The sequence below is a fragment of the Pan troglodytes genome, chromosome X (assembly GCF_028858775.2).
Source record: "Pan troglodytes isolate AG18354 chromosome X, NHGRI_mPanTro3-v2.0_pri, whole genome shotgun sequence".
NCBI lineage: Eukaryota > Metazoa > Chordata > Mammalia > Primates > Hominidae > Pan > Pan troglodytes.
Window position 1 is genome coordinate 50,600,067 of NC_072421.2, and position 13,756 is coordinate 50,613,822.

The 13,756-nt window shown below is 36.9% G+C and overlaps 1 protein-coding gene across 2 annotated transcripts in view; it reads right to left on the reverse strand.

Moving 5' to 3' along the window:
* Window positions 1-327: 327 nt before the first annotated feature.
* SHROOM4 (shroom family member 4) overlaps window positions 328-13,756 on the reverse strand; it is a 250,223-nt gene continuing 236,794 nt past the window's right edge. Inside the window, exon 10 of one of the 2 annotated variants that reach the window (XR_010154763.1) lies at window positions 328-3,829. The gene's annotated coding sequence lies outside the window, so the exon portion shown is untranslated. Of the gene's footprint in view, window positions 3,830-13,094; window positions 13,752-13,756 lie in introns of those variants that run through there. The other variant, XR_001714036.3, reaches the window with a different exon arrangement.

Sequence of the window (13,756 nt, forward strand, 5' to 3'; positions counted from 1 at the left end):
ACTTACTCGGCCAGGTGTGGTGGCTCACACCTGTAATCCCAGCACTTTGGGAGGCTGAGGAGGCCAGATCACCTGAGCTCAGGAGTTCAAGAGCAGCCTGGCCAACTTGGTGAAACCCTCTCTCTACTAAAAATGTTTTTAAAAAATTAGCTGGGCATGGTTGTGGGCACCTGTAATCCCAGCTACCTGGGCGACTAAGGCAGGAGAATCACTTGAACCTGGGAGTTGGAGGTTGCAGTGAGCCAAGATCGCACCACTTGCACTCCAGCCTGGGTGACGGAGCGAGATTCCATCTCAAAAAAAAAAAAAAAAAAAAAAAGACTTACTCATGTAACCAAATACCCTGTGTACCCCAATAACTTATGGAAAAATAAAAAAGAAAAGTTATCCATACATATATTTACTATTAAATATATCATATATGTCCAGGAGGTGGTTGGGAAACTCTAGTACCCATCAGAACTTGTTAAAACAAAGATTGCTACACTCCCTGCCCCAGGGTATGTGGTTCAGTATGTCTAGGGTGAGGTCTAAAATTTGCATTTTAACAAATTTCTAGGCTTCTGGTAGGGGACCACACTTTGAAAACCACTGATTTGAGAGATTAAAAGAAAAACTTTAAGTTTCTTTTTACTTGAAATAAGCCTGAAAAATCATCTAGTTAAATTTCTGTTTGTTATAAGCTTTAAAGAGCAGCTAGTTAGATCTTAAATAAGTATAAATATGAAGAGCATCTAGTTAAATGTTAAGGCCTTGGTAGGCTAAATGGTATCTCCAATATTTCACATATAGGTAACAACAAATTGAGAGCTAGGACTCCTTGTTCACTCATACATTTTGTTGAATTGTCTCCATTGGTCTGGAGAATGTCTCCTTTTAATGTATCAACTGTTTTTGGCATGATGGCTATGTACTGTTGATGTATGTAGGTTTAAAAAAATGAGATCTGGGAGTTTAAATGCAAGTACTCAACACAGTATCCTGAGTAATTAGAACTGTGTCTATTGCAAAAAGGCTGATCAATAAATACTTAACAAAATGAAGAAAAATCCTTACAATGACTTACAAATGCCTGCATGGTTTGTTCCCTCGTTAGCTCTACAACATCATATCCTACGACTTTTCCTCATGCTCACTCTGTTCCAGCCACACTGTTATGTCTGCCTGGAAAAATCTTCCCCAAAACATTCAAATAATTTACTCCCTTACCTCCTTCAGGTCTTAATTCAAATTATGTCCCCTTTCAGTGAGATCTTCCCTCACTACCCTATCTAAAATTAAAGTTATCCATACTCCTTATGCCTCTTCCTCATTTCATTTTTCTTATAGTACTCATCAACATCTAATACACCACATTTATTTCATTAGTTTGTTTATAGTCTTTCTCTCCCTCTACAATATAAGCTTCATGAGGGCAAGGATTTTTGTCTTTTAAAAAAAGCACTGGATATCCCCAGCACCTAGCACAGGGCCTGGCATTGGTAGATGCTTAAAATTTTTTGTTAAACAAATGTTCTTAAAAAATGCTCATGGCTCAGAAAAACATTCCTTTCCCTAGCTGGCTCTCAGTTTCGCCTATTGATAGCATAAGGGAGTTGGATTGGGTGATCTTTCAGGTCTCTTGTATCTCTAGGACTAAATCTAGAGATCGGGTGAAAAGTACAATCTTGGGAGCCAGATTTCTTGGGCTTCTCCTCCTGCTGCCTTGAGACAGGTCACTTCACCTCTCTGGGCCTCCAGTTTTTGTATCTGAAAAGTAAAGATGATAAAAATAGACCCTGTCTCAAAGGGTTGCTGTGGAGATTAAATAAGATCATCCATATATAAGCACTTTAACACAGTGCATAGTGTTTAATAAACATTAACTATTGCTTTTAGGGTGATCATTAGCAAGTAGCCACATTAGCAGCCTTGCTTAGGCTCAAAATCAGCTTCAGTTGCTGATGGTATGAAAAAAATAAAGCAAAACAACTTCCATAACAACAAATTCACCTGAGGTTCATATGCAGCTCATATGCGACTCATATGCATACAGCTGGCCTTTCCCCCTTCCTCCACCCCATTACTAAGACAGAAGAACAGCCTGTTCTCTTGTAACCTGATGTCCCTGGATAAGCGGGAGGGGGAGAGAGGCAACGTGTGATTGCCATGGCCACCCGCTGCATTTCAAGTTCCACAGAGAAGCAGGGTATGGGGGCTTATTCACAATCACCCACAAACCTGGCCATGGGTGCCTTCAACCAGAGTGTGTAGAATACATGTTGTTCCAGTGGCAGAGGCCCATCACAGATGTTCTACTAGGAGGGCAAAGGATGATGTTCAAAGCCATCAGCAGCATACGTGATTCAGACAGCTGGCCAGGTCTTTGGGGCCAGAGATGCGTGGGCTTGCCAGAGTAAGGCAGGATGTGGATAGGTTACTGGAATGGAAACTAGAAACAGTAACCAATGAAAAAAACTAATAAAATGATAAGAATATTAATAACAGCTTACATTTCTTTTGAATATATTGTGTACCAAATGCTTTGTACATGTTTTCATTTAATTCTCCAATGAACTCAGTAGTTCTCAACTTTAGCTATACGTTGGACAAACTTGAAAAAAATCAATGCTCTGGCCCCACTGCACCAATTAAATCAGAATGTCTAGCAAAAAAAATTAATGTCCCCAGATAATTATAATGTGTAGCCAGGGTTGAGAACCCTCTGTTCACCAGATCTAGGCTTAATGCAGCAACAGCAGTGACATTAGGCCATTATTTCTTTAACCATGGTATGCGTACCACTGGCTGTACACAAAATGATTTAGGAGATAAACGTGAGCACTTTAAATGTCAAAGTTATGTATTCATCTTGATGTATATTAGAAATATACATCTATCTATAATACATATAGCCTATGATTTCACAAACATTGCTTAAACAATGCTAAATTGATTTAAAATATTGAAAAGTGACTTGAGTTAAAGAAATATATGAAATAAATGATAGTAAGTTGACATAAGAATATGGCTCCAAAAATTCAGAATGGGATAGATGAATGGCTGAAGAGGAAGAAACACTATCTGAAGTCATTCATTTTTTTCATTCAATAAACATTTACTGGAAAATGATTATGTGACAGATATTATGTTAGACAAAATAGACAGATGAGTAAAGAATAAGAAATGGTTCTTGCCTTCAAGGATCTCACAGAAAAGAAAATATACAATGGCAATTCAGTATAAATAAGCACAGGGTATAGTGGGAATGTATGGAGGGGGCAGGTTATGGAGACAGAAGCAGTGGGGATTTAGGAAGATTACCAAGAAAAGGTGGCTGGTCATGTAAAAGGGAGAGGGAGGAAAAGATGGATGTCAAGGTGAGGGCAGTAGGAACAACGCACAGAAGTGAGAAGCAGCAGGGTGTAAAGATGCAATGGTTGGCTTGGGGGAGGGGTGAAGAAGGGAGTATTCAACTACTAGAGCAAAACATACAAGGCAGGGAAGTGAGGAGAGAAAAGGCCACAAAGATTTGCCTGAATTGGATTATTGCACTCCAAGAAGAAGGGTTTGAGCTTTATTCTTTTCTTTGGACAGGCTTGACTTTATATCTGGGCTAGAGGGTTAATATTCAAATCCTAGTTTTAGCACTTTTTTTTTTTTTTTTACTGTGTGTCAGTGGGCAAGTTGCCTAACCTTTCTTAGCTTCAGTTTTCTCATCTGTCAAGTGGAAAATTAATAGATACCTTTCTTAGCATTAAGTGTAGGAGGTTAAATGAGATCTCATTTATAAATCATTTTTCATGGTGCTTGGCACACAAAGTAAGTCCCACTTCTTGTCTGTTCTTCCCTGGCAGAAAAAAAAAGAGCACATCTCTTGTCAGCAGTGTGTGTTTATAATATGAGTCAATCTGTATTACTCTCTCATTTTATCTCTATATTCAATAAACTTTTAAAAAACATCTGCCATGTAGCAGGCCTTTTGCCTATTTTATTTTACTTAATTTGCACAAGGGCCCTGATGACAGGAAGACTGTGCAGTGAAAAGTCCAGTGAAAAGGGCAGGGCTGCTGATGCTATCTTAACTTCAACTAGAGCAGCTATGCTTTGGCTCCACAATGCTTAAGGTACAAGGGATTCCACGTTTCTTTATTATTTCTTCATAGATGAAAAAACATCAAGAACTGTTTTCCTGACTCTGGGAGAGAAAAAATAGCGAAGACATAGGGCCCTATATGCTGAAAATTTGCCCCAGTGACCTCTACTAGCCTGAGAGTCTGGAGGCATTATTGGTGTCTTCCAGAATTTAGCTTCTTTGTCTCCTGATATTCTAATTTTTTTATTTATTGTGGTAAAAAAAATACAACATCACACAAAATTTACCATTTTAATCATTTTAAAGTATACAGTTAAATAGTGTTAATTAGATTCAAATTGTTATGAAACAGATCTCCAGATTATTTTTTAAATCAAATAGAATACTCTATCAGTATGTTCATTTTGTGGTAATTCACTGGTGTGTAAGTCTAAGATTTGTTCATTTTTTCTCTAGTTATGTCGTACTTTAAGAAACAGGTTTTTTAAAGTAATGACATTGCATAAAACACCAGTGACTGTTCCAGTTAAGTTATTGGGGAATGATCCAGTTGGCTATAGAAATTAGAGATGATAAGTTTCTTAAATGTAAAACAAAAACAATATATTTTTAAATGCCCTATACAATTTAGAAGGGGAAAGAAATTAGTTCAATACTAAGACATCTTAACCAGCAGAAAAGAGAACAGAGAGGTCTTCTAGTTCAGGTAAGATGACATACATAGACTCCTTTCTTGTTGCTCCTCCCCACTAGATACAACTATAAATTCTGATAATAAACCTTTTTGTTCCTGTGGGCCTGGAGTACTTGGTGGTTAGGAGGTCACCTGTAAGAGGAATCCCTTCAGAACAAGTGACCCAGCCTGGAAGCTTCTTTGTGTCCTTGGGCCTGAGAAGACCCTCCCCCACACAGACAGGCCAGGTTGCCCTTGGGGTAGGGGGAGTGGATCCTGCACAACATATGGCCAATTGCAGGAACCCTTCTTCCTGGAGACTCCCTTTTCCCACCTAGAGGCATCATAATAACCTAGCCTGGGGAAGCACCTTCTGCCTCCACAGGCTGAATCAGCATAGACCAGGGAAAGCCTCAAAGGCACCACGTAAACCAAGCAGATGAAAGCACAGTAAAAGCTCTGAAAATTAAACTGTCATTGGAACCACAGCACACAAGAGTAGGCCAGGACTTGCATGCTAAACCTAAACAAGGAGACGTCCTAAAATAGAAGATTGACATAGGACTCTCAGACTTTCCTAACTCAATAACAAAAATGTGGATATTTTGTAGAACATATTTTAAAATCACCTGTCATACCAAGAACCAGGAAAATAAGTTGAACGAGAAAAGATAACCAAATGATGCCAATATGGAGATGAATCATATGTTGGAATTATCTGACAAAAGTTTTAAAGCAGTCAGCATAAAAATGCCTCAATGGGCAATTATGAACATGGTAGAAATAAATTAACAAATGAAAATTTCAGCAAAGAAATAGAAATTATATAAAAAAGAACCAAATGCAAACTCAAAAATACATTAATGGGAAAAAACACACCCAAGTAATTATGCTGAGTGAAAGAAACCAATTTCAAAAGGTTATGTACTGTATGATTCCATTTATATGAAATTATTGAAATGACAAAATCATTGAACCTGAGAACAATTTAGTAGTTGTCAGGATTTAGAGTTTTGGTTCAGGAGAGGGAAATGTATGTGGTTATAAAAGGGCAAAATGAGAGATCCTCTGGGATGGAACTGCTCTATATCTTGACTATTGTGGAGGATAAACAAACTTACATATGTATTAAATTGTATAGTGCTAAATACACACACATACATACACATACATAGAAAGGAGTATAAGTAATACCAGAGAAATCTGAATATCAGTGGATTGTATCAATGTCAATATCATGGCTGTGATACTGTACTATTTCCCACTGGGGGAAACTGAATGAAGGTTCCATGCTCTGTATTATTTATTGCAATTCCATATGAATCTATATCTCAAATAAAAATTTAATTAAAAATTAATCTATATTTTAAGGGCTTAATTAAAATAAAATCGATTCTCTGATTCATGAAATAGAGAAAATAGTATTTTATTGTGAACTATGGCTTTGCTTTGTTTTAGGTAAATGCTAGTGTTGGCATAAGTTTATAAAACATAAGCTTTGTTAGTATATACATATTTTTGAAAGTTACATTTCGGGGCAATTTTGAGGTGTGGAACCTGAAGTTTTATTGCAGGACTTAGTGTAGCTTCAGAATCAGTGCATTTAAAAGCTAGAACAATGTTGGCTTTTAACTCCATATATTAGATTTATCAATTATTAGAAATAAACTGCCATGTATATTCATTTTTAAAGTGCAATAGAATCTATGTGGATTCAATTAGAAAACAAATAAATCCTATATGAGCTCTCACTCAGCAGAGTTGGCTAGAAGTCCAATATCAATTTCTTTGTGGGATTCTTTCATTTTCCTTTGATTATATCCAAATCTTGGGGTTTAGGCAGTCTGGGAAGAAAAGAGGAAGGGCCCTGGTTACCAGGCTGTGGCGACAAAAATCTCATTGCTCCTCTTCTAGGCTGGTGTGGTCCATTCATTCAAAGGTGAACTTTGCGATTCCCTGCTAAACTCCCTCTTTGCTGAGTTCTGCAATGGAGACTTTCACTGGGGCACTTCAGGCTTGCCTAATAACCAAGTCTTCACAGAGCTACCACTATCCCAGGCCTGTCACCACCAATGTGTTCTCTATGAACAGAAGCAGAACTAGAAAACTGGTGGTTCTAGTTTGTTTCTTCCCCTGAGGGAAGCTGTACAACTTACCAACTCCCCGCTGCTCTATCTTGGCAACTCAGCCTCATCCCCATGATGAGCTTATAAGAAACTTCACTGTGTATCACGATCACCCAAGAGCTTGTTAAATATGCTACAACCTAGGACCTGCCCCAAACCTCCTGGTGCCTTTGTTTATTAATCCATTTCACTGAAAAAATAAAGAGCAAAGTATTTGGACATTAAATTAGTAGTATGTCACCCTGCCATGTAAATAAAAAATTTTATTTGAAACTGGCTAGCCATATGCAGAAGAATGAAACTGGAACCCCTACCTTTCACCATATACAAAAATTAACTCAAGATGGATTAAAGATTTATTTTTATTTTTTATATTTACATTTATTTTATTTTTCCATAAGTTATTGGGGTACAGGTGGCATTTTGGCCACTTTTTCAAAAATTATAAAGAAATTTCAAGGTGGCTACAGCAGCACATTAAACCATGTGCAAGGTCCTTCTAGGCATGGGGCCCTGTGAGACTGCACAGGTCACATGCCCATGATGACAGTCTTGAACTTGGCAGAGAGGTCAGGGTGGTAGGTATGGATTTGGGAGTCATTGGCATGTAGACGGTCTTTTACATAATGAGAGTAGAGGAGATTATCTAAGGAGAACTTGTAGAGTGAGAAAAGCAGAGGAGGTTGAAGATAAACTCCAGGGAACACCAGCAGTATAAGAATAAACAGGAAAGAGCTCTCAACAGTGTGCAGGCAAAAGAGGTGGAGGTTAAGAGAACAAATTTTGGATCTAGACTGGATAAAGAAAATGTGGCACATATACACCATGGAATACTATATAGTCATAAAAACGGATGAATTCATGTCCTTTGCAGGGACATGGATGAAGCTGGAAACCATCATTCTAGGCAAACTAACACAGGAACAGAAAACCAAACACCACATGTTCTCACTCATAACTGGGAGTTGAAAAATGAGAACACATGGACACAGGGAGGGGAACATCACACACCAGGGCCTGTCGGGGGATGGGGGGGTAGGGGAGAAATAGCATTAGGAGAAATACCTAATGTAGATGATGGGTTGATGGGTGCAGCAAACCACCATGGCACATGTATACCTATGTAACAAACCTGCACTTTCTGCACGTGTATCCCAAAACTTAAAGTATAATAATAAAAAAAAGAAATTGCCAAATTGTTTTTCAAAGTTACTGTACCATTTTTCATCCCCACTAACAATTTATAAGAATTCCAGTTGCTCTGCATCCTTGTCAGCACTTGGTATTGTCAGCTTTTTAAAAAAAATGTTTAGCCATTCTAATAGTTGTGTAGTGTTATCTTTTTTTTTTTTGAGATGGAGCCTCGCTCTGTCACCCAGGCTGGAGCGCAGTGGCGCAACCTCTGCTCACTGCAAGCTCCACCTCCCAGGTTTGCACCATTCTCCTGCCTCAGCCTCCCAAGTAGCTGGGACTACAGGCGCCCACCACCACGCCCGGCTAATTTTTTGTATTTTTAGTAGAGACAGGGTTTCACCGTGTTAGCCAGGATGGTCTCGATCTCCTGACCTTGTGATCTGCCTGTCTCGGCCTCCCAAAGTGCTGGGATTACAGGCATGAGCCACCGCGCCCAGCCGATTTGTCCAATATTTTTCTAATGACTACACTAGAGTTACTGGTTTCTACAGAAGACCACAAAGGTAAAGTGCCATTCTCATAATATCATATCAAGAGTACATACTGTCAACATGATCTTTCACAGTTGATGTTAACCTTGATTACTTGGCTAAAGTTAGTGTTTGTCAGGTTTCTCTACTATAAACCTTTATTCTTTTTTCCTCCTTTTTATATCATACTCCTTGGAAAGAAGTCTCTATGCACAGCCCATACTTAAGTGGAGAGTGATGTTCCATTTCCTTAGGGGTGGAGTATCTGCAGAAATTATTTTGAATTCTTATGCATAAAAGATGTCTTCCCCCATTTGTTTATTTGGTAATTTATATCACTATAGACTTATGGATATTTATTTTATACTTTGGCTTATAGACCAATATTACTTTATTTTGTTGCTCAAATCGTTCCAGCTTTGGTCATTTAAAACTCTTTCAGTTGGTATGTATGTCCCTTTAACATGCCCCCATCACTGTGACTTTTTTGAGTACTTCCTTATTTTCTGGAACTACAAGATGCTCCAGGCTTGTCTTATGTCTTTCCTGTCCCAGTCCTAGAATCAGCCATTTCTCCAAGGAGCCTTGGTTCCTTTTATTGGAAAATGATATTAAAAACCAATATCTGGGTTCTAGGTGTGCCTGTTGCTACTACAGTGTCATCGTTTCTAGGCCCTCTCACAGAGCTAGGAAATACATGTATGTATACTAACCATGGATACACACAATTTTTCTATATCGGTTTCTATGCTAAGCTAAACATGAATTCATACTGATGTCTCCAACAGTAATAGCAATATTACATGGTTCATTCTAGCCTTTCTCTCTTGCTTATCTGTAATATCTCACTCTAACAGTGAGAAACCTGTTTGCCACCAACCACTTATTTGTTCAATCCTGGTATACATGCACAGTGGTTTCAGAATTGTTAACCTGTGCCCCTGTGAAAAAAACAACTTGTGGTAAAGTGCTTATGTATGGTTCCCATGGTCTTCAGTTTTGTACTTTTCGGCCATATTCAAAGTTACTGAGGTCAGTACTTCCTTTTCCCCAACGCTTCGGTTAAATTGTGCCATATATTTGTAATACAGTTATATTATTTTGTTACAGTCTACATTCCAACCTAAGATCCCCAACTTCCTAGTTGAGTTTTAAAATTTGTATACATTAAGTTTACTCTTTATGTTGTAAAGTTCTATGAATTTTGTCAAATGGGTAGTGTCATGTATCCATCAGTACAGTACCATATATAATATATTCATATGGTACATAAATCCCCTGTGATTCACTTAACCTTTTCTCCTCTCCAAATCCCTGGAAACCACCCATCTGTTTTCAGTCTCTACAGTTTTCCCTTTTCCACAATGTCATATAAATGCTGTGTAGTATATAGTTTTATCTGACTGGCTTTTTAAACTTAGCATATGCATTTAAGATTCATCCATGTTATTGCATGATATCTCATTCCTTTTAATTGCTAAATAATGTTCCATAGTATAAATGCACTACAGTTTGTTTATCCATTCGCCTTGAAGGACATCTTGGTTGCTTCCAGTTTTTTGTAAGTAGGAATAAAGCTGCTATAAACATTTGCATTGAGGTTTTTGTGTGGACATAAATTTTCAAGTCAGTTGGCTAGTACCTAGGAACATGATGGCTGGATCATATGGCAAGACTATTTTTATCATTGTAAGAAACTACCAAACTGTCTTCCAAAGTAGCTGTATCATTTTGCATTCCCAGCAGCAACGAATGAGAATTCCTATTGTTCCACATCCTTGCTAGCATTTGGTGCTGTCAGTGTTCTGGATTTTAGCCATTCTAAAAGGTGTGCAGTGAACAATTTTGAGTTTTTGTATAAATAATCTCATTGTTGTTTTAATTTGAAATTCCCTGATGACATATGATGTTGAGCATCTTTTCTTATGCTTACTTGTCATCTGTATATCTTCTATGATGACTTGTCTGTTAAGATCTTTTGTCCATTTTTAAATTGAGTCATTTGTTTCTTATTGACGAGTTTTAAGAGTTCTTTATATGTTTGGATACAAGTCCTTTATCAAATATGAGTTTTGCAAATATTTTATATATACTGTCTTTTCATTCTCTTAATATTGTCTTTCACAGGGAAGAAGTTTTTAATTTTGGTAAGGCCCAATTTATCAAATTTTTTCTTTTATAACATGTGCTTTCGGTGTGGTATGTAAGAACTCTTGGCCTAACCTAAGGTCACAAAGATATTCTGTTTTTTCTTCTCAAAATATTATAAATTCTACATTTTAAATTTAGCCTTAGGAACCATTTTGAGTTTATTTTTGTGTAAAAATAATTCGGGTTCATTTTAAAAATATATGGATGTCCAAATATTCCAGCACCATTTATTGAAAGACTACCTTTTCTCTTGTTTCCTTTGAATTTTTGTCAAAAATCAGTTGACTCTATTTGTGTTGAACTACTTCTTGGCCTCTATTTTTTCACTTGATCTATGTGTCTATCCTTCTGCCAATACAATAATTACCTTTATTTTTTATAGCAGGATAATAAGCCTTAACATCCAATAGAGTAATTCCTCCAAATACCACACTGTGTTGATATAGTTAATAGTAAGTCTTGAAATAAGATACTATGAGTCCTCCAACTTTATTCTTTTTGAAAATTATTTTGGATATCCTAGTTCCTTTGCCTTTCAATATGAATTTAAGAATCACCTGGTTAATATCTAGAAAAAAAATCCTGCTGGGATTTTAATTGAGTTTGCATTGAATTTATAGATCGATTTTGAGATAATTAATATCTTAACAATATTGAGTCTTCCAACATATGAACATGGTTCATATCTCCATTTATTTAGTTTGTCATACCTTTCATATATGTCTCATAGCTTTTAGTATACATATCTTGAACACTTTTGTTAGTTTTCTACCTATTTCATTTTTTCTGGTATAATTGAAAATTGTACTTTTTAAAAAAACTTTCGATTTCTAATTGTTCATTGCTGGTATACAGAAATGCAATTAATTTTTGTATATTGACCTTTTATTCAGAGACCTTGATAAACTCATTTATTAGTTTTAATAGTTCTTTTGTAGATTCCATGGAATTTCCCATAGAGACAATTTTGTTGTGTATAAATATAGTTTTATTCCTTCTTTTATATTCTGTATGCCTTTTCTTTTTCTAGTGTTATTGCACCAGGTAAGATTTCCAGTATGATATTAAATAGGAGTGGTGAGAATAGAGATGCTTGTCTTTTCCATAGTCTTAAAGAAAAAGTATTCAATCTTGCATATTAAGTATGATGTTAGTTGTAGATATACTTTATTAGATTAAGGAGGTTCCTTCTATTCCTAGTTAGCTGTGAGTCATTTTAAAAAAGTTTGATTGAGGTATAATTTACATTCCATGAAATTCACCTATTTAAATAATTTCTAGTAAATGTATAGTTATGAAACCATCAAATCCAGTTTTAGAACATTTTCCCCTACCCCCAGTTCCATGAATCCTCAATCCCAGGAAACCTACTTTCATTGTCTTTTCCTGGACATTTTATATAAGAAGGGAAACAACTGCCTTGTATTCCTGTATTTGGTCACTTTTTGTGGGGGGAATCACCCCCTTTCAGTGCCGCTAGGCCTTCCAGTGTCTTTAGGTGGGCGAATAGAGTTTCCAATCCATAGAGTACAGAAAAATGTTTTCCAGGCAGGACCGCTTCTTGTGGTGGGGTCACCCTGCTTGTACCACTGGGGCCATTGGGTGTCTCTAGGTGAGAAAAGAAACTCTCTGGCCCATAAGAATGAAATGCACTTTCTCTGGTCACTTATCATTACTGGAGCTCCTACTTGATCACCAGTGCCACTGGGCCCAACTGGAGTAATTAGCAGGACTCCCAACTGATCTGGAGAAGGCATGAGCCTACCTGAGTAACCTTTATCTGATATGTCAGGGTCAGGAGATTCCAGGCCTAAATGCCTTCTGTTGCTGGGTGAGGGGTGGTAAGACACACAACTGCTATGTTGTTCTTCCAGTACTGGGGGCCCTAGCCAGTCCATCTTCCTCTTTCCACCATTCAGAGTCCTCCTATGGTTGCTTCTTGTGTTATGTCATAGTTATATTTAGCAAAGAGAAGCAGAAAGAGATGAGTTTATGTCCTCTTGTCTGGATCAAAGTCCCTAGACCATTTACATTTTAATGTAACTATATATGTCTGGATTTAAGTCTTCCATTTTGTGTGTGTGTGTGTGTGTTTGTGTGTGTGTGTTCTGTTTGTTCCCTCGGCTTTTCATTTCTCTGTTTTATTTTTCCTTTGGATCACTTCAATATTTTTAAAAAATCGGTTTTGATTCATCTGTGGTGTTCTTGAGTGTATCTTTTCATATAAAATTTTTAGTGGTTGTAGGCATTACATTATACATAAATAACTTATCAATGTCTACAGACATTTTAACGGTTTGAGTGAGGTATAGAAATCTCATATCCTCTTAAATTTCTATTCTTCCCCCATTTATAATACAATTTTCTCAAATATTTCCTCTGTATACATTAAGAACAAAATCAGACAATGTTATAATTTTTATTTAAACTATCAAATGTAATTTAGAAAACTTAAGTGGAGAAGGAAAGTCTATTGCATTTACCCATATTTTAACTCTTCCATTGTTCTTTCTTCTTTTCTGATGTTCCCAAATTCGTTCTTTTATCATTTTTTTCATGCTTCAAGAACTTACTTTAGCCATAGCAAAGGTATATTGGTGACAGATTCTTTTAGTTTTCCTTTGTCTGAGAATGTCTTGATTTCCACTTATTTCCTAAGAAATATTTTCACTGGACATAGAGATTAGCCTATAATTTTCTTTTTTGTCATTTTGTTGTCTTCATTTTCCTTTGAAGTAAGACTCAAAGCCCTTGCAGGGCTACAGTCTAGCATAACACTAGATTTGTAATTCTCACTATTCTATGTTTTATTTTAGAACTGTTATTCACATATGAGAGGGTGCCTCTGAAGTTGTGCAAAATAAACAGCCAATTGCTGAAAGTAAGAGGAATTGGAGAGGTTTAAGGAATACAAGTGGAGATTTTAATAGGCACTGAAAGAATGGGAGAGGGAACTGACAAGTAAAATGATGGCTGAGTGATGTTGAGCGTCCAGCTGAGAAAACAAGCCATCTCTTTGTAGTGGCTTCAATCTGCGTAGCTGGGTGGTTTTCTTTTGCAGCCTGAA